Source organism: Protobothrops mucrosquamatus, unplaced genomic scaffold (genome assembly GCF_001527695.2).
Source record: "Protobothrops mucrosquamatus isolate PMUCROS unplaced genomic scaffold, P.Mucros_1.0 scaffold318, whole genome shotgun sequence".
Classification (NCBI taxonomy): domain Eukaryota; kingdom Metazoa; phylum Chordata; class Lepidosauria; order Squamata; family Viperidae; genus Protobothrops; species Protobothrops mucrosquamatus.
The window spans coordinates 68,844-90,442 of record NW_015386657.1 but is presented as its reverse complement, the minus strand read 5'-3'; the positions used below and the strand labels follow the sequence as shown (position 1 = coordinate 90,442).

Genomic DNA, 21,599 nt, shown 5'->3' with positions numbered 1-21,599 from the left:
AACTATCAACCAATCATTTCCTGGATTAAAATAACCCCCATCCAATCCATAATAAATGTTATATTCAGAATATTCTTGATGTTATTTAGGTCCTTGTCATGTATAGAAAATGCCCTCCAATTTTGATGTAGGCTAACATGCATGGAATGAATTTTGGGCCATAATTTACCATTCCCATAATCTTATGAATCTCTTTCTGGCCTATTACAATTGCCTTTAGTTTAGCCTGCTCTGGTTTAATGCCACATTTCATTAGCATTTCCTGAACTTTAAAACAATGTTTGCTTTTGTTCAGTTTAACATTTGAAGACCTGACGTTTTCTAGTACCAATTTTAATTGGTAACTATATTCTCCTTCTATGGTACCACTTACAAATATCTCATTCATATACGTATATTATGGATCCTGGAATATTGTATCAGTTGTTGAGTGTCATGAACATAACAAACATGTAATTAAAGCTATACTGATTGTATGGCATATTAAGATATACATGGTTGAGTCTTTCTTCATTGATGTGCCAACTTGGAAAATATCTATTTCTATTAACTATGGTAATGGTCTCTTTGAATTCTCAAGGCCTAGGCAAATTGTTAGTTTTCCATCTTTTTTGTGAATTATGAATACCCATGAAATGATCCCATTCAGTTGTATTTCTAGTACAGAAAATAATTCTTTCTTTCTTCTATTCAGTTTTAACTTTCAGTTTTGTTTTTAATCATGGCACCATTCCAATTTCTCACTGTGCCACATTGATTGAGCATAGGAGAAAACAGCCTTCTTTAGTGTCCTTTGGCATTGCTGTGTATATTTCTTAATATATATTTTTTAGTTTCGCACATTTTACTCATGTAATTTCCACATTGTGCTATCTGTGCCTGATGCTGGACATTGTTTATATAGTTATTTGTACCACATTGACTGCATTGCTTGTATACAATCTGGCTTGTTTCCCAGCTGTTTGACCAGCTTAGAAACAAGCCTTTCCTTTCCATTCATCTTTATTGTGGGTGACTGTCAATATTGGAGTATTTATCATTGCTATGTCCCAAGCTTTCAACCGTTAGTGAGTTCTGCCATTTGCCATATAACAAAACCATTTTGTAGGGACACATTCACCACTCTTAAGTAATTGTCCTTGCACCCTTCTGTTTCTTATGCCTCAAAGAGTTTGATTTTACATCAAAGATTCATTCAACATCCCAAGATCATAAGACTTAATCACAAGTTTTAAGTTTGTTACAAATTCTTCAATTATCTCCTTGCGTGACTGAAGATAGATATTTCCTACAGTATATATTTTTGTGGCACAATAAGTCAAAATGTTTTGTGATAAGACTTTAAATAATTTCTTTCTTCATCCATGAGTGTAAATGTACTATATACACTAAGAATGCTTGCTCCAGTACATCAGAAAGCATGCTATTTTCTGTTCATCATTCATGGTAGCCAATTGGAAGTATAATAATAATCTTTGCTAAATGCCAGTAAGCTTCAGTTCATGTGATGGCTGTAGAGCAGGGATTCCCAACCAGGGGTGCAAGATGATATTCCAGGAGGTGCGAAAACTTAGGTTTTCAAAATTATAGTGTATATGCATAATTTGCTGTTATTTCAAACTTTTGTAAGGGATGTGAGAATATATCAGAAGTGTTCTAGGGGTGCGGGGTATAGAAAAAGTTGGGAAGCACTGCTGTACAGCATCCATTAAAAAACCCCGAGGCTGTTAGTTCCTATTGTATCTGGTTACTTAGTGTTAGGTAATATATGCGTCACTTGAGAACTGCATTGTCAAACAGTAGTCTGTACCTCTAAAAGTACATTTTTTCATATAATTTGGTATCATGAATTTTGAAATGGATCCAGTTCAAACATTACTTCTATTAAATGTCAAGTAACAGGATGAAGATAAATCAAATGACTGGTCCAACATTCTTTGTGTTTATTATTAAGCTCTCGGCGCTATTCTATTCCAAACTCTAAATAATAGCCCACTTTCTGCCATCTTCAAGACAGAGAATACAACTGGATGTGGCTCTTGTAAGCTTGAGCACAAACACAGAAAAAGATACTGTGCAATGTCCAGCTTTTCCATTTTGTCACCCTGCCTGAAACCATTCACACATATATCTCTCCAATAAGTATTTCACTTGTGCAGGTGTACATTGTTTATATATTTGCCAAAGATCACATTCAAAAAGAAAAAAAAAGAACAGATTGAGACAAAAAATACTAAAAGAATAGCTATTGGTTAAAACAAGACCTCAGAAATAAGATATCTCATCCATAAAATTAATGTATTCATATTTATATATTTGCTCTCATATACCCATATACCCAAACAGTCTTTGTAGTATTCTACAAAGACATTTCTCTTTCTCTTTTCAGCAGAAAAAGAGGATGGAAAAAAAACAGAATGTAGATGGTAGAAAGTAGAAGGGGTAGCTACTTAGAAACAAGGAGAAAACAAAACTGGATAATGATCAGGAAAAGGAAAGGTGATACATAGACAGAAAATGGAAGGAAAAGAGTTTTCCACTTAGGTCAGGGGTTCCCAACCAGGGGTGCGAGATGATATTCCAGGGGGTGCGAAAACTTGGGTTTTCAAAATTATAGCATATATGCATAATTTGCCATTATTTCGAACTTTTGTAAGGGGTGTGAGAATATATCAGAAGTGTTCTAGGAGTGCGGGGTATAGAAAAGGTTGGGAATCACTGACAAAGCTAAAAAATGAACAAGTAGCACCATGTAAGGGCCTGAGAAAGAAAAGCAACATTAAAACTCTGGATTTTTTTGTAAATAGATTACTGGTTCTTTGATTCTGCAATATCTAACCTTCTTCATTACTAGGGTATCTTGTATCTACAATAAAAGCAGCTTAACTGGCTGAGCTTCATTCTTTTCTACCAGCACCTGCATATGGGTGGGATTCCTAGAGAGAGAAAGAGAGATTAATTGAAGAGCTCCAGGTGAAACTCTTAACACCTTTCAAGCACAACAATTAATCTTCAAGACAATCTTCAAAGGCATTCAATATGTTCAACAGGAATACTTGCAGACCATTTGCATTTTCTGACCATTACTTTATTTTCAACAGCTTTTCCTACTCTTATCAGCAAATGCAAGGGGGAAATCTCTCCCTTTTCCTATCAGATAAATGTGTGTATTTGGTAAGAAAGAGTGACGCAGGAGTAGACACACTCACATGCATGAAAATAAAAAGAATGGGATACGCTTTTCAAACTAAATACAGAAGTAATAATTGCTAGCCTTAGGAGGTAGATCAGACAGGAGACATGACCAGATTAGCTAATTCTACTTCACTGTAAGGTTACAGTAACAGAATTTTGCAAGTCTGAAACTACCTGTCTCCTCATCCCCCATCTCCTTTACAGCCCAAAAATTACGGGTAGTCCTTGATTTACAACCATTTGTTTAGCAACTGTTCAAAGTTACAGCAGCACTGGAAAAAGTGAATTGCCATCTATCCTCATACTTACGGCTGTTGCAGCATCCCCACGGTCACATGACCAAAATTCAGGTATTTAGCAACTGGCATAGATTTACAATGGCTGCATCATCCCAGGGTCACATGATCACCATTTGCGACCTTCCCAGCCAGCTTCTAACTAGAAAATCCAGGGAGGAAGCTGGATTCGCTTAATGACTTTGTGATTCACTTAACTGCAGTGATTTGCTTAACAACCATGGCAAAGAGGATTGTAAAATTGGGTGTGACTCACTTAATAGCCGCTTTGCTTAGCAATGGAAATTCTGGCCTCAATTGTGGTCATAAGTTGAGGTCCACTTGTACAAAGGGCCTCTTCTGTGTCTCTTGATCCACCCAAATTCCAGTTGCAGGCTAAGCTTGCCTTTTAAATGACTGTTCACTTGGTTGCGTCTCATTGCCCTATTTCCCCCATACCATTTCCATGATATAATAAAATTTTATGAAGTTTGTACTTTTGGCAATCTATTTGACAGGCTGCTTTTATTCAAAGGAAAATTCCGCTAACATCCCCAAGGTTGAAGTACATAGTTCCCAGCTATCAGGTAACTAAGAATTTCATCTGAATGTGCTGTTGCTGCATATATTCCTCTCCTTTACCTCCTGGCTTTAAGACATCACTAGGAAAATTCTTTCCTGGGCTGTCTCAGACCAGGGACCTGGAGCCTATATCATTGGACAAATACATACCTTTAAAAAAAAACCTTTTAAAAAACTTGCAAGAAGTGAGAAAATGTGGGGAAGTGAAAATTGGGTATTTACAGATGAATAAATGTTTCTCTTGTAGGGAAGGAAACATGTTAGAAATTGGAGAACTGCATTCAGCAACAACTTTATCTTTAAGATGTTGCCGACTATAATGATCCAAAGAGCAAATGCTGTCCCATTTTGCTGGGCTTGTGGGAGACCAGTGAATTAGCCAAGCATCAAAGAATCAGCAGGTGATTTGAAGGCCGATTTCTTGGAAAAGGAAATAATTGAAACATTTTTCCATTATATGCTGTTCGTTAGTTGAGAATTTCATTCAATAAATCATTTGTAAGAAAACACAAAGCAATACAGTCACATTTCATTTTTTTTTATAAACTTGATAGAACTGTAAAAAATAAAAAACCCACATAAGACAAAGCAGACTCATCCATCTCCATGGGTGTCCATGGTCTATTATTTGCCTTAAAGTATTCTGGTTTGGGCTCTTATTCCCATCTTCTCTTTCTGATGTCATAAATTTTACTTTAAATATGAGAGCAAAATTTATAAAATTCACTTTGTCCTTGAATCTAAATAGGAGTTAGGGAGGAATAGAGCCATCCTGACTTGTCCTCTGACTCACCCATTGCTTCTTTTCAGGCAAGGCTTAATTGAGATGTGGCACAGCTCAAGCCTGCCTAGAAATTAGAATCTGTGAAAGGGCATGGAAGGACAGTTTGAATAGTAAGCTGAACAGAAAGAGCAATGAGGAAGAGAATAAACTGAGCTGGGAAATGAAGCCAGTACTCAGGAAATAAGATGATGCAGAACCAGCTGCTACAAAACGATATGGACAGTAGGAGGAGAAATAGCCTCAGTTCCCAAATGAATAGGACTTGACCCATGAACCTACCTGCCATATTTAATGAGTTTACAGAAGATGCAGTAGCTTGGAACATCTCCCTGGCTATGAGTTTGGACCCAACTTCTCTGGCTAGTCACTTTATTTACTCAAACTCTAAAAGGTTTCTGTTTGACCAGTTCCACGGAGAAAGGTTTTTCCATGAACCGGAGAGTGTGTAGTTTTGTGTGCTGCCTGCATCCCATGGATGGGGCTTTGCTTGTTTTTGCGGACTGGTTGCTGGCATGCCGTGGCCTGGTACCAGTCCACGGATCGGGAGTTGGGGACCGCTGCTGTAGAGTCCTCTTCATTTTGGTCTATTCTAAAAGCATCTCTAGTCCCATAGTTAATTTCTGGCACTTGCCAATGTGATTTCTTACAATCTAGTAGGTTCAGTTTTCTAAAGGTAGAGGCAATATTCAAGGAGGAAAGCTAATAAACTCCTGCTGAAAGCATGATAAGAATTTCGTTTAGAATTTATGAGCTCTTTTCACATTGAAAAAGGTACATGCTGAGACATTGTAAATATCTTGAGGGAAAACAATCTCAGTCTTCTCAAATTTCTTTCTCATTTAACATCTAGGCTGCCTATGCTACTCACCAATCTTTTAGATATAACTGGTCCCCAGATTTTTTTTTAAACAATCTTATCCTGTCTTTCTTGGCTAATTTATACACAATCATCTTTTCCTTGAGTTTAGATGCTGCTTGGACTATTCTTTAAATCTTGATTTTAATTACATAATAAATCACACTTGATAGAAATATTTGCCAGAATCCAACTTCTTCTTTGACTCATTTCTGAGATACATAATTCATTTTTAAAAAATCATACTCTGTTGCTTCCACTGCATAATGGGAATATGGTGCTCAGAAAGTGAGTATAACTCAGTTCACCACATTCAGAATTTAATTTAATTTACCTTGTTGCATTAAATTTGTGTATGAGCAACTGTTCCCATTTCATTTTAGGATCCAGTCAAAAGTGCCTACACACTGCAGTACCTTTCTTCAGTTCTCCCAAAGGTGCTTTTTCATGAGGCAACTGGACTTTCTTGTTTTTCTTTGAAGACATTTCGCTTCTTATCTAAGAGTTGATGAGAACTTCTTCAAAGAAAAACAAGAAAGTCCAGTTGCCTCATGAAAAAGCACCTTTGGGATAACTATGACCTGGATGACTGAGAATCTCCATAGACGTTTCTTCAGTCCTATTTTGCAACCACCACATATTGTGCCATCACCATTCAAAAACAAAGTCAATCACACTTATGTCTTTAAACCCTTTTCTTTCAAACCTCTTGCTTATTACCAAATAACTTGTGGATGAGAAAACTATATACACTCTACTTGTTGCTAAACTACAACTTCTTTTTATAATTTTTATTATTGCTTACAGGTGCAAAAAAAAATACAAACTAAGAAAAATATAAAAAGAAAAATTGCGGAGAAAAAAATAAGAAAAAAAGAAAAGCATTATCTAAAGAAATTACCCCTCTCTTCATCAAGACAATAACATCACTTTCTCTGATATTACAACATAAAATCTCTTCCCATATCTCATCTCTTATCTATAAGGAAGTTTTAAAGCCTCATCATTCATACCTAATCATCAAAAGTCCATTAAGAGTTACTTGCAGAGAAGCAAGTCCAGCCAAGGTATAGAGCGGTGGTGCTCTATACCACTGTATAGAGGTATAGAGCACCTCTCCCGAGGCGGCACTCAGAGCCCTCTCTGTGGGCACACACGCGTTGTCCCAGTCCTAGGCCTTCAGCTGGATTTTATAAAACCTTTTCACTTTAGGCCTCTGCTGCCATGTGCAAAAAAAAAAAAAGGTTCAATCAGTCAATTTCAACTTCTCACGGGGAAAAAAAAGACCTTGCAAAGTTGGAATTGATTGAACTTTTTAGTCCCACCCAGTCTGCCATTACCACTACAGCCACGCCCACCCAGTGGGCCACACCCACCCAATGGGCCATACCCAGCCAATGGGCCACACCCACCCGGCACTCGACGATGCATAAGTGGGTTTGGGGTTGCAGTTTGGGCACTCAGTCTCTAAAAGGTTTGCCATCATTGGTATAGAATAACCATGTGAACTGAATGATTCTGACTCCTGATGTAGTTTCCCCAAGAGTTTAAAAAAAAACAGTAATAACCAACTATCGGCAGTCCTTTAACGATGCTCAAATTCACTTGTCTCAGATAGTCACCTTACTATGCCAAATGGAAAGACCAGCCTTGTAATTCAATGCTCTCTGCTTAGCACTGTGCTGTAACATTAATGTATTTGCAGATGGAAGATTTTCATATAATTAACCCTTACCTTTTGATGGACTCAAGGTTTATGAGCCAATTCAAAAGTGGTCTCCATCAATCTCTTGCCTCATCCATGTAGCATTGGACACACAAGATAGACAGCTACATGGACACACAAGATAGACAGACAGACAGATTCAACTTGTTCTCCCACAGCGATTTTGGTTTCATTCTGTTTTTTATTATCCTGCTTCCAAAAATAGTCCTTAGCCCCTTGTCATATTTCTTTATGACTTTCTATTGGGTTGGAAAGATTATTAAACAAGAATTTCGACAAGGGCCCTGGGGGTGGTGTTGATTTTGCATTCTGTTCTTATGTATAGTTTCTCCTTGATTGTTTTTTTCCACCTAAGTCAGTGACCCAGAAAACAGGAATGCATGGGGAAACCAAAAATATTTAAATAATTCTTCAGTTTATTCTTTAACCAATTTATTTTTATTGCCTTTTGCAGATTTCTATCTTTTAATTACTGAACAGACTTTGAATGGCCCTTTCCTCCTATTTCTATTTAGGCTCTATAGTCACTCCATTATTTTTTTTAAAAAAAGAGCATTTTGCCTCATTTTATTAACAAGTTTATTAACATTTAAGAAATGTGGCAACATAATTTTTTATATATTTGATAGTCATGCTGACACTGATATATAGTTTATTAAAAGGCATTGAGGGAGGTAATACAAATCTGCAAGACATTGCCTGGGTAGACACGTTGCATTAAGACTTATGTGGTTAGGGTTTTGCTAACAATTTTTTGTTTTATGATTGATTGACATAACGTATGCATTCTATTTTAATCTGGCTCTGGGGAAATAGAGAAAATGAATGTACTAAATTTCCTCATCCCCATATCTGTCCACAAAGAATAGGCAGATACAGCATCACTCTTCAGTTTAACTCTGTGGAATATTGCTAGCAAGGGAAATTAATGGAACACTTTTCGTAACCTAGCATTGCCTGTTTCCCTGGTAGACATGAGCCTGGAACAAATAATAACTGCCAGCATGAACACCTAACACCTCCACTGGTCCTGCTTGAAGCAAGCAGAGATTTCATTTGTTCTGAGCCCTTGTACCTGAACGGCTGTTACTTTTTATCATCCAACTTTGCAAGCAACAAGTGAAGCTCAGAGGGTCAATTCAGGCAACAAAAAAGCTTGCAATCAAACAACTTCAGAGAAATGCCTCAATCAGAATTCATTACATTGTTATTTTATATGTAGAGCCATTTTCTATTGGTGCTGGTGCAAAAACCTTCTTTGGATTATCAGAAATTAAGAACAAGCCATTGGCTCACAAAGATAAATGACATTAATTTTTATTTGGTTATGGAAGTTGGCTTCATTTTTAATAGGATTGTTATTGTTCACGATGGCCAGGAGATTGTGCTGCCTGAGGGAAAGGCCAAGATGGCTCCAACCTCTATGTCTAAAAACCAACTGGATTGGCAGCTAACCTTGCTTCTATACTGGCTGTGGGACAGAAGCTTACACTGTGCACAGAGGCAGCTGGTTAGCTTAAGGGTTACAGGAAATGACCCATGGTACAACATAACTAGAGCACAGAGACATGAATGATAGAGGAGACCCAGAAAAAGCAGACTTTAGGCTGCTACTGTTGCCTAGGGCGATTGCCTAATGGTAGGGTTATTTAGGATAATTTGTACAAATACACAATATTTGTATTTGTTTTACACTGTTAGCTATTTTCTGGGTCTCTGTTTTAATGTTTAAAAATTATTTTGATGGATGTTACCATGCATGCCTTACTGAAAAGTTCAATAATGCATAGTTATTGCCAAAAGATGCAGTGATGATTTTATATCAGATGTTTTTAATTAAGTTAAACAGTTTTCAAGGGGGATTGAACAAACTCAGAATAACAGAATTAGAAGGGACCTTGGAGGTCCTCTAGTTGAACTCCCTGCTCAAGCAGGCAAGCCGAATTCATGGGAGAGATAGGAATGGTAGATAGATTGGGTATAAAGCAGATAATCCCTTGGCCACCTCCATTAATTGAAATCCATATTCCAACCAGAAGAATTTCATTATACTCGTATGCTTTTTGAAAGACATGATGGCGAAAACTATGCTAATTTCATCCATCTAGTTGGTGTTATTTGTAAATGGCAACTTTCATTATCTTAAAACTGGACTTTCAATCAGGGCACAGTCCTCCATGGGTCTTTCTACAGATTAATTTGTATATTACATAGAAAGCAATTAATGAAAGATCCAAAATTACCGGTATTTGTGCTTAGGAATTTTTAAAATTTTGTTTGACAGCAAAAAGAGGATATAGAAGGGAAAATATCTTAATTTTCATCACTAGGCACAGATAATAGCAAAAACAAAGAGAAAATTCTCTTTGTGAAGAACTAATTTCTACAATAAAGAATTTTTTTCTCTGTTTTAAAAAGAAAACTATTCTCTCCATTGTCCTCTTCTACTGCTGAATTCAGACATAACTGGATCCCAAATATCATCTAATCAGCTTTCTAATCTAGCATTAATAAAATGCTTCAGAAGATGTGAAGCATGCTTTTGTTCATTTCCAAAAAAGCATTTTGTTCATTTGGGAAACTAAAAGTAACCTAACGTAATAAGCAGAAGAGAGGATTTTATGGAATATAAAGAAATCACACAGGATTCAAAAGCTCTAATACAGAAGCAAGTAAGATAATTCTGAAAGCAGTCTGCTGTGCAAAATGAATTATCACTTTCCTATTTCCCTGTTCTGGGGTTTTTAATTATTTATTTATTAAATTTGTTTGTGCCCATCTTGCTACAAGGCAGCTCTGGGCAGCTTAAAAGTTTAAAAGCAATAGAACTGTGCAAAGATATGTATCTCTAGTACTAATAAAAATATAAATTGTGATTAAAATTATAGTAAAAAGATGGGGAGGGAGAGAGCAGGGTATGCAGGGGGTAAGGTGGGATCTGCTATTTGTCCATTAACTACCTCCAGCATGATACTCCTGAATTGGGGCTCCAAGCCAACTGGCAGAGCCAGGTCTTCAGGACTTCACTGAAGATCATATGATAGTGCAATGAAAAATAACACAAAACAAAATAACTATCAGAATTCTTAACATATTCTGTAAGCAACTCCAGTCTAAACAACTCCTCTAAAAATGATTGTTGTAAGCATCTATTTTACTGTGGCCCTTAACATTTATTTTAAGAAGATAGCATCACTTTATTTCTATATACTTTACATGAATATTCAGTTGAATGTATACAAACAACATAATCTAATTGGTGGCATGAAAAGATGGACTGAAGAAAAACAAACTGCAACTCCTTTCTGGCAACCTATAGTGTGCATATTTCTTTATCATCAATGTAGATATCATCAAACAGACTTGTTACAATTTAGATGTTAGACTACAATAATGATAGCTTCTTGATTAACCTGTTCAGTGGTGGGATTCAAATATGTGAACAACCGTTTCTCTGTGTGGATGCTGCTTCCGGAAGTCCATTCTGGGCCTGGACAACAAAACATTAGCTACCGGTTCTGCCGAATTGGTGCGAACTGGCTGAATCCCACCACTGTGTTCACTGCATATTTTACATATAAAATTGCTACTTCCAGCTTGATTGCTTTGTTGATGCCATGTCGTATCTGCAGTATCTTAGCCCTGACACTACTTCAGCTTTCAGGCACCACATGAATCATGCAACTACCACCCTTCCCCAAAATATATTGGGCTTAAAAAAAAAAGTCATAACATCTAATTGTCCCATTACTATCCAGCTGCTAACTGCTAATGATTTCTCTGCTTGGTTTCTTATGGTTTGACCTTGCAGATAGATTGTGACCTGTAAGTTGTTCCAAACAGAGGATAAAGAATACAGAAATATTCTCCTGGAAGTCTTTGAAATAGAGAGGTAAGAGCGCATGAGACGCAAGATAAATTGTAAGACACAATTTGAAAAGGTGCATTGATGAATATCACTACTTGTCTGAGTGCAAATCTCTGTCAACCTCCTCAAATGTCTAAAAGCAGCCTTCTTTGTCTGGTAGATTTAGGTGAGTTAAGACTATCATTGCTAGATAATCTCCAGATATGCAGAGGACCTCAAACTATGTCTCAAAAAATTGAGCAGCACTTCAGAAAATAAATGGTACAAAGAAAAGCTCTAATGAATCTCCAGGACAAGGATATACAATGACCTTTAAAAGCTAATGTGACATCCCCAGACTCTTCAAACATTCCCACAACTTTTGAATTTTTATTTTTAATGGAACAAAAGGGGAGATTATTATACAGGTACCAAATATATAGACAGTCAATTAATTTTATTTAAATGTTGTGTAATTTGATTACACTTACTTCTTTTCTAATCCCACCTACTTTTTAGATTACATCTCTCGGCATGCTTTCACAAAAGTTGGAAAAGCCTTTATTCCCCAACAAATCTAAGCAACTTTATCTATTCAGCCTGAATTGTGTGACACTTGTTCACAAGTTTAATAAGGACTGGAGTATCCTACTGATATTCCTATCGATCAGCAATGCCTTTTTACCAGACCCAAACCCAGCCAGCCAAAGATCAGTTGTCACTTTTTTTCATGGATGCTAGCTAATTTTATTCTAATTCGGAGCTTTCAAAATTTTTGTTTATAGTGGAAGGTTACGCAATAGCTCAACCATGTGGCCATCAATAAAACAGCAAGCACTGCACACATTGATGGAAACTGGCAGTCCTTCTCTTTTGAACGACAGAAAGGAATCATTGAATTATCCCTTCCGTTGAATCGGAAAGAATAATTAGGAGTCACTAAATGCAACTCATCTGCTCAGTACAGGTATCTAAACTAAAGCATCCAAGTTAGATAGCTATTTAGGCTCCACTTGAAAATAATCAGTGAAGGGAAGCCCATTGTTGTTATAATTTTCACAAACATTTGTCAATCAATAGGGAATACATTCCTTCCATAACAGTTTGGGTTTTTTATCACAATGTTGTGCTTTAATTCATGGATACAGCATCTATTATTTGGCAGAATGGGTGCAGAAAGCAGCTTCAACAGATCTCAAGTGTTAAAAGGGACATGCATAGGAAATGAAAAACAGATGTAATCACTAAGGAAGTGTTCCAGCAAGAAGCTAACATCTGCAAAAGAAAAGTTTGAAAGAACAAAATTTAAAAAAAAGTTAGATTTTTCAAGGAAAGCTAAAAGTAACTAAAATATTTTCTTGGCTATGTCAGTGACACAGAAAAAAGAAAAAGAAAGGATAATTCATCTGCTAGAAGATTACAGGATATTAATAGGTGATGGGAAAAGAACAACTTATACTTGCCTTTAACATTCTCCCCAAAGGGATGGCTGTGTTCAAATGGATCTAAGCAAAATCAGCAACAACAGGAAAAAGTAGCAATCCAGAGACGAGCCTGTCTACTATGAATGAACTTAAATCTCCAGGACCAGACCAATTATATTTAAGTGTCTTGAAGGAGTTTTCAGATGTCATATTGAAGCCTTTGGGTCCTCTCTGAGGATAAGCAGAATCCCAACAGATTTAAGAATAAACATTGTTTATACCATTTCTTCAAAAAGAGAGAAAAAAAAGAGGGCCCACTTAAATGCAGATCAGTCGGACTGATATTAATACAGGTCAAAACTCCGGAACAATTATTAAGCAATTGGGTTGTGTGCATGTCAAAGAATGCATTGCTTGGTAGAAGTCAGCATGCATTTTTCAAAGCAAATCATTCCAAAAAACCCATTCTGGATAGATTGTTCAATTTAAGTTGACCATGGCAAACTGATGGACCCAGTGTATCCTTTTAAAGCATTTGATAAGTCTTCTATAAGATTGTACTAAAGGAAACGTGGGCCAATTTACGCAAACTTTTGATGGATACAGAGCTGGTTGAAAAATCATAATGAAAAAGTGTATGTCAGTAACTCGCAGTTAAGATGGAAGTGTTGAGCAGAACACTGTAGAGTTCTATTCTGGGCCTCAGAAATGTTAAGCTGTGTGGAAAAACTAGCTGGGGAATTTTGGAAGTTGAAGTCTACAAACTTAAAGTTGCTAAGGTTAAGAAACATTGCCTCAGAGAGCATTATCAAGATTCAACAATTATTTTGACAAGCTGAAGCAATGAACAGAAACCAGCAGGATGAACAAGGGCAAATATAAAGAATAGGAAAATTCTAAGGCATATAGGATAGAGGAGACTATACTGAGAAGCAGCACATGTGAAAAATATTTGTGTGTCTTGGTGGATCACAATCTGAACATGAGCCAACAACATTACGCACCTGCAAAAGAAGAAAACGTAGTGCTAGACCACACAAACAGACATATAGCACAAAAGTCAAGATAAATCATTATTACTTTCTTTCTGCACTAGTCAGACTACATCTGGAATATCATATCCAAATCTGGGCACTTCATTTTAGTAATTATTTTTCTTGATGTTTAAAAACACAAAGATAAAAAACTAATGCAAACTAAGAAGAACACAAAAAACAAAATGTAAAAAGTGCAGGGTGAAAAAAAAGGGACAGAGGAAGGGAAGAAAAATATGTAAAAGGGATAAAGAAATTACTTCCCCCGTCATCAAGCCAACTCAGAAAGCTAAGACTGCCCAAGGAGCTGCTAATACAGTTCTACAGAGGAATTATTGAGTCTGTCATTTGTCCTCTATAACTGTCTGGTTTGGCACATCAACCAAACAAGACAGGACATAAACTTCAAAGGATAGTTAGGACTGCAGAAAAAACAATTGCAACCAGCCTGCCTTCCACTGAAACCCTGTACACTGCAGAAGCCCAAAAGAGGATCTTATGACTATAACTTTGTTGTTTGTATCTTATGATTTATGTTGATTGCTTTTATTTAGTATTCAATGACTACCATTGAATGTTGTATCTTATGATTTATGATGATTGTATCTTATGATTATGATCGTGATTTATCACTTGTTGCTTGCATGTACACTGAGAGCTTATGCATCAGAGACAAATTTCTTGTGTGTCCAATTACACTTGGCCAATAAAGAATTCTATTCTATTCTATTCTATTCTATTCTATTCTATTCTATTCTATTCTATTCTATTCTCAAAGCTAGTATTTATGATGTATGCTGCCCAGAGTCACCTGTTCAGATGAGTGACTATAGAAATCAAATAAATAAACAGAAACAAGTTCAGTAAGTTATTATCTTTTCTAACATTTCAACCTAAAATCTCTTCATCCCACTTCAAACCTCTCCATTCCCACTTAAAATGTCTTCATCCCTCAGCACTTCATTTTAGGAAGGGCCTTGAAAAAATGAAGGATACTCAGAAGAATGCAACAAGGGTGGGCCTGGAATAAGAGACCTGTTAGGAATTCCTGGAGACTGGATTTATTCACCTGGAAAGAGAACACTATGGGAACATGGGCTAACTGCATACAAGTTCTCCAGGGAAGCAGTATTGACAAATGGAACAGAACTGTTGAAAACAAGACAAGAGAAATGCTTTAAATGACAAAGAAATAGATATTTTCTATTCTCTGAAAGAATGAAACACACTGTCTTAATAAATAGTGAAATGTCTTTCACCGATGGCATGCATCAGAGGCTGGATGGCTATCCATGAAGGATGCCATAGTGGTGGACTGCTCCATGGGACAGAAGGTTAAATTTGATGATCTCCATGGTCCTTTCCAATCCTCACACTGTATGATGCTATTAAAGAAATGCTTTCAAGGGCCTAAGAATACAGAAGATATTATTTGCATAGCATTTTGTGATCCATTAAAGCTTCTCTGCTAACAAATGTGTTAATTGTAAATGTGCTTCAAGGTGTTATGCTGCTTTTGTTGCAAAAGATTTACATGAATCTGGAAAATGAAAAAGCAAAGAAACAAAGTCTAGTGAAAATAATTTCTCATGAAACAATAGACATGGTTGATCTGGATGTTTCAAACCTGTCACACTTATCGTTTGAGGACTGTACCATTAAGTTATGGTTTTGTTTTTCCATTACCGACAAACGCAACTTTACATACATATTTTTTTCATGATTTGTAACAGAAGGATTCTTCTGAGTCTGTTCTTATATTCAGCCGCAAGTCATCCCATGAACATGCCCTCTGATTATTATTGCACTGTAGAAGGGATGACTCACCCAATATATTTTTTTGTCTGCAGACTTCAATCACACCAATAAAACAGAACAGTATTAAGTGTACAAGGAACAGTTATCTAAGTAAACAGAAAAATGAATAGTGTCGCCATTTTTATGCAAAGCCAGAATGGCCCCACCATTAGCTAGCATGAAGCAACTATCTGAGGCAGAGCTGACCCACACTAGAAATTGAATATTTCTTATCCAGCATCCTAAATTATTTGCTCCCCTAAGGAGAAGGAAAGGTGCTTTCCCGGTGGTATAAAATTTCAGCTGGCTTATGTATGGGTGTGTTGGGGGATACCTCTGCTTTCGGGGACCGGTCTTAGCTGAGTATCATAGTCCTAGTAATCTCTCATGAAAAGTCCCACTTCTACGCTCTAAACTTTGAACATTTTAAGAAGTCTCACCATAACATACACAATTGTTATCCGATAGCCTGCTTTTTCCTCTGGACTATATTACAACATTCTTACTGCCTGAGATAGTAAAATCGTTCTACAGAACATGCTTCTTCCACCACATTTGAAGGCACAAAGTAAAATAGGCCTTGTGGTAATGAATCACTGTACTTTTTACAATGCCTGCAATATTTTGCCATTTCAGGCAGGCTTCTTAGTTATCTAATGGCTGGACCAACCTTTTGTCAATCTTGACATGGAAAATATATTGCTCAAGAAAAGAACATTCACTTCCTTAACTCAGATTCACAGTCCTCCCTTCCTATGAACGTGAGTGAGATCAGAACAGGAACTAAAGAGAGATCAGTTTACTAATCTGCTGTAATCACTTGATTATTATGGTTTTAGGTTGGTTTTGGTGGAACAATATTTTTATTTGTCTGAAAATCCTGAGTTTTCTTTTTCCAGACAAGCCCATGCTGCCAGAAGAAGATAGAGTTTTAGGGAGGTAAGATAGCACTTTGACAGAGCGTATTTTGCACAAAGAAGATCTTAGTTTGAGCATCAGCATATCCAAGTACACAAAGGTCTTAGTGTTGACAGGTCAGTAAACTGATGGCCTGGCTCATAAATCATATAACATCCTATGATCTATGACAGCTGTGACAAAATCAGAATGGCCAAATCACAGCAATACCCTCAAAAAATGAAGGTAAATGGTTCAGCATATCACTTTCAAAAGAAATGGATTATAATTCATTAAAGTTTGTTCCACGATAAACTCATTAGTATTTGATAATTTTTGCTACAACAGATTAGCAAAATGTATCAGCTTATCCTTTAGATGCTATATATCAGACATCTGAAATTACAAGAAGGAAAGAATCCTACAAATGACTGGAATAGCATATGCACTTGGAGTATAGTTGCTGTTTTTTTAAAAAATTAAAAAAATCTTTGAACTGATTCACAGCAAATGCAGTGCCATTGCTATTCCCCTCATACTCTGTGGATACCAGTCTTCATAGCTATCAAACTAAACCACAAAAGAGTTTATTCGTTTTGGCTTTAATGGGTTGAATGAACCCAGCTGTTATGGTTTGTAAATAGAGGTTTATGCTTTAATACATTATGTAAATTCCTCCAATTGTGCTCAAAACAGATCTGACTGCTCAATTACTTAGTGCACTAAGTGAACCCAGCCAATAACCCAAGCAAAAGACTCAAGTTCAGAACTTGAGAAAGTATATTTGTGTCTTCTTCATTTTGGTGGAAGATTAAGGAAGCTTCATCTTTGTTTCATCATAGTTTTGTTTGTTGTGACACAAACTGAGTTTAGAGGAGAATTAAGCACATACTGTCCACTCTGTCCATTTGACTTTGTATCTATAGCTTTCTCTTACAGACATCACTAAAGAAACATTTTCATGTTGTCTACTAAATTTCAGAAATAGATCTAAAACAGAGGAAAAAGCAGGCTATCCGATAACAATTTTATCATACAATTCCAACTATGTTGTCATCAGATCATCCCATGATGTTTATGCTTTGGATATTTCTAGTCTTTATAAAGGGTTATTATGTTCCTCTCTGAAAAGTACTCTCATTCTAAATAAACTGATATTAACCTGTTAAAAAGTTGTCAAAAAACAAAGCCCAGGGCCCCTATTCTGAAAGTGATATTCTCCAGATGCACTGCCCTACAACTCCTATACTTCCCAGCCAACATCTGAAGAATATCAGGTTGGGAACAGCTGGCTTAAGACAACGACATAAAATACAGAATACATACCTCACACAGACTCACTCGCACGGATAGCCTGGGAGCTCTTCAGTTCAAAATGTGTCTGCTTTCACTAAGTTCCTGACATTTAACAGTGTCAACATAAGACTGATACAACTTCTGCGCTGTACGTAAATGGGCAAGGATCCCAAGCCAGAGTGCAGTAAATTTACATTTTATCTTTGGATTATAGTCATGCAAATAGTATCCAGTTAGACAGGATACAAAAGAAAGACAGAACTTGTTTGTGATTCAGGGTGGGAGAACCAATACTGTACTGCATAGTGGGGGGGGGGGAAGGAAACTAGCTTCATTTTAAAACAGCAAAATATTTGACAGCACTAACTGAACTGAGAAATAAGATAAAGTTTATACTAGGTACCAGAACAGAGCAAAATCAACACACAGGATTTTCTGTTATACTTTTCATTGATGCACAAAAACAGATCTTTATATAGTTGTCACCAGATGTTTTCAAAGAGCAAGGGGACAAACATTTATTTTGCAGAGAAGGAACTTGGATTAAAAGGGACTTTTAGAACTGGGCTAGATTATGGATGAAAATTTGGGAATCAAAGCCAAATATACCTGGAAAGGCACGGATGGATGAGAAATTGTCTCAAAAACTACTCTCTTGTTCTCTGACGTTTAGCAATGTAAGGAGGAATAGGTATTTAAAAAGAGCCAGTTTGGTTTGGTGATTAAGACACTAGGCTTGAAAACTGGAGACTGTGAGTTCAAGTCCTGTGTTAGCCATTAATGCCAGTTGGACGACCTTGGGCCAGTCACATTCTCTCTCAGCACAACTCCCCTCACAGGGTTGTTGTTGTGGGGAAAACAGGAGGAGAAAGGAATAAAGGGTGTGTTGCTGCCTTGAGTTATTTGTAAAAAAAATAATGGCGAGATACAAATAAATATGAAAACAAACAAATAACAGACAGGCATACTCTGCCTACATCTGGCCACTAAAAGATAAAGTTGATTTCGGGGCAAAAAGAGTTCTTTCTGCAATAACCTAAAGAAATAAATTATTAAGAGATAGTCTCCTGAAAGTAGGAATGAATCATTAAGTTTTGCTTTCTAACCCATTTTTTTAAATATCTTAACTTGATCCACTCTTCTTTATGAAATATATATATATATTCAGTTGGCATGGAGTTCTTAGCAAAAATGAACAAACTTCATCTGAACGATCCAATCTAATTGGCATAACTGTTCCCAGCAAGGACAGAAACTGGAGTTAACAGAGGCTGTTAAATAGAAGGAGCAGTCAGAAAAAAGAAAATTTTAAAAAAGTAGAATCCTAATCCAACACTATAAACTTGACTGAATACAAAGAACCCAGCTAAATTCCTAAGCATTACAGCAATGAAAATTGATTGTCAAACAGAAAAGGCAGGAGATCAGATACCTTTATTTTTTCATGGGAAGAACGGCATTTTCCCATTTTTCCCATTAGATTTTATTCCATATAAGTTGTATTTAAGAGCCGTGGTAGCGCAGTGGTTAGAGTGCAATAGTTCAGGCTATTTCTGCTGACTCCCAACTGCCAGCAGTTTGGCAGTTCGAGTCTCACAGGCTCGAGGTTGATTCAGCCTTCCATCCTTCAGTAAAATGAGGACCCAGATTGTTGGGGGCAATATACTGAATCTGTAATCCACTTAGAGAGAGCTGTAATGCACTGTGACGGGGTATATAAGTCTAAGTGCTATTGCTATTGCTATTTTCAGCACATTCTACTATTGGGGAATTGATCTTTGGATCATTGCTGTTTTATACAATGGCTTAAGATTCTCTGCATCTATATCAGTGTCACCCACATCATAATTTCTGCAACATTTTTCAAGACTTCAATGTGATCCTGCAAAGAATATATGACCATGCATGAGTCCTCAAGGGTTTAGAGATGCTTTATATATTTTTTTAAAAATCCTTATAGGAGGGAACTTGGGCTCTGTTTCAAGATGTTGGTGACCTTTTTATTGCCCGGTGGGGGGAGTATTTCCATCTTTCTTCAGGTTTATCTGCATTATCTTACCCATTTGTTAACCAAAGCAATGAAGCTGTATGGGTAGTCCTCAAATTATAAGATGTGTTATAGCAAGTTTATTCAGCTGCCAGCAAAAATTGTAGAAACTCAGTTGCATGACAAAACTCCCTGCGAAATTTAATGCCTTTGACAGACCATCTCTGATTTTAATTTCAATGCAAATATACTACAATTTTGATTTGGAATAACATTTCAAAAGGGAATGAGAGTTGCTTTACATTGGTCAGTCATATCCTTTTTTTAAAAAAAATATCAGGATTTAAAAAGGATAGGCCAAGGGGAAGTCTTCTTCCCATGTCTTTTCTTAGATTTGAATTAAAATCTGAGATGATAAGAAGACTGCTGACTACTAGAGAGATAATTATCAAGGACATTCACCTATATCTGATGGCTAATCTCTTCATTTCACTAAATAAGCACAAGAATACCATAACCTATTTACCTAAATTCTCTTCCCTTTTGAAATAATTTCCAAGGAAATGTTTTTTCACCAAATTGAAGGAAGATGGGCAGAAAATGATACAGAATTTCTTTGCCTGGCAAAAATTCAAATCTGACATAAAGTAATAGCTTCTGACTATTGTATTTGACTGTCACTTTTTTAGTTTAAAAAAAAGGTAAATCAAATGCACTGATATTGGATATAAGATACCTGGCCTGGAAACAATAGAAGTTAAAAAAAATCCCAGTTACCCACAACATGAATATGTGACATAAAGCTAGAAAAAAAAGGTTGATACCATTTTAGAATGAATTAATGGAAACTTATATTGTTGCAAAGCAACAAGAAAATTATATTCTTTAGCTACAGCTTCTCTCTAGTATCTAGTCCTGGAAACCCCATTTAAAATGATACGAACAAATCAGCTTGGAATAGTGAAAATAATCAATGATAAGAAAAATTATTCTTGCTGAGAAAAAGTTGAAGTAAATGGACAGGTTTAGCTTGGAGAAGAGCAAAGCTATGTCTCCACTTGTTTCTAAACATGGCAAAAATATGTCCATCTTTGTCTGTTGTATCCCCACCTTCATTTCACCCATAGCCATAAGTGAGAGAAGTTGAAAGCATCCCTATCCATACTAAAATAACTTTAAGGTACAATACTAGTGTTAAGATAGTATGTTCTAACATTGTCCAAGGATAAAACTTGTTTGCCTTCATCAATCACAAAGGGAAGACCAATGACAGGCATTGATTGCTCCAGGATGGATAGCTATGATACAACTGGCTATATGGGGAAGAAGCAAGCAAGCACTTTCATCTCCTATTTCATCTGGGATTTGAAATGGGTAAGCAGGAATCCACAAGATGCAAACTGGATACGCTAAAAGTAAATTGTCAGAGGCTCACAGATTATTGTCTAATGCACAAACATTAGCTTTCAGACTGTTACACATGAGGAAACTATCAACAGGCTACATATCACATAAGCTGAAGCCTTGCATTTGTTTTTTAAACAAATGAGTGCTGGATCACAGATACATATCAAAACAAAAAGGCATGACTCAAAACAGAATAAAGCGGAGGTTGTTTCCCTTTGCAAGGACCTTTTGTTGGGATGTAAAACAATTAAACAGTAGTCCCGGAATAAACTTGGAGTTTGAAAAATGAAATGTAAGCTTGTTTTCAGAAAAGTAACTATCTTCTTTTTCATGGGGGGGGAGGAGATATCTGACTTCTTCAGTACATGCAAGCTGCAAGCCAGGACAGATTTCCTACTTTTCTAGCACCTAGTCATATGCAGTAGCTGGTCTCAAGCCTTGATTGAGCTGCTTAGAACTACTGTATAAAGAAAAAATGTGCAGGCAAAGGCT

The 21,599-nt window shown here is 36.5% G+C and overlaps 1 protein-coding gene across 1 annotated transcript in view; it reads right to left on the bottom strand.

Annotated features, from left to right (window-relative positions):
- Positions 1 to 17,864, bottom strand: part of LOC107286727 (cAMP-specific 3',5'-cyclic phosphodiesterase 4D) — a 169,305-nt gene extending 151,441 nt beyond the window's left edge. Inside the window, exon 1 of the mRNA XM_015815140.1 lies at positions 17,744 to 17,864. The gene's annotated coding sequence lies outside the window, so the exon portion shown is untranslated. The remainder of the gene's footprint in view (positions 1 to 17,743) is intronic.
- Between the last annotated feature and the right edge of the window lie 3,735 nt (positions 17,865 to 21,599).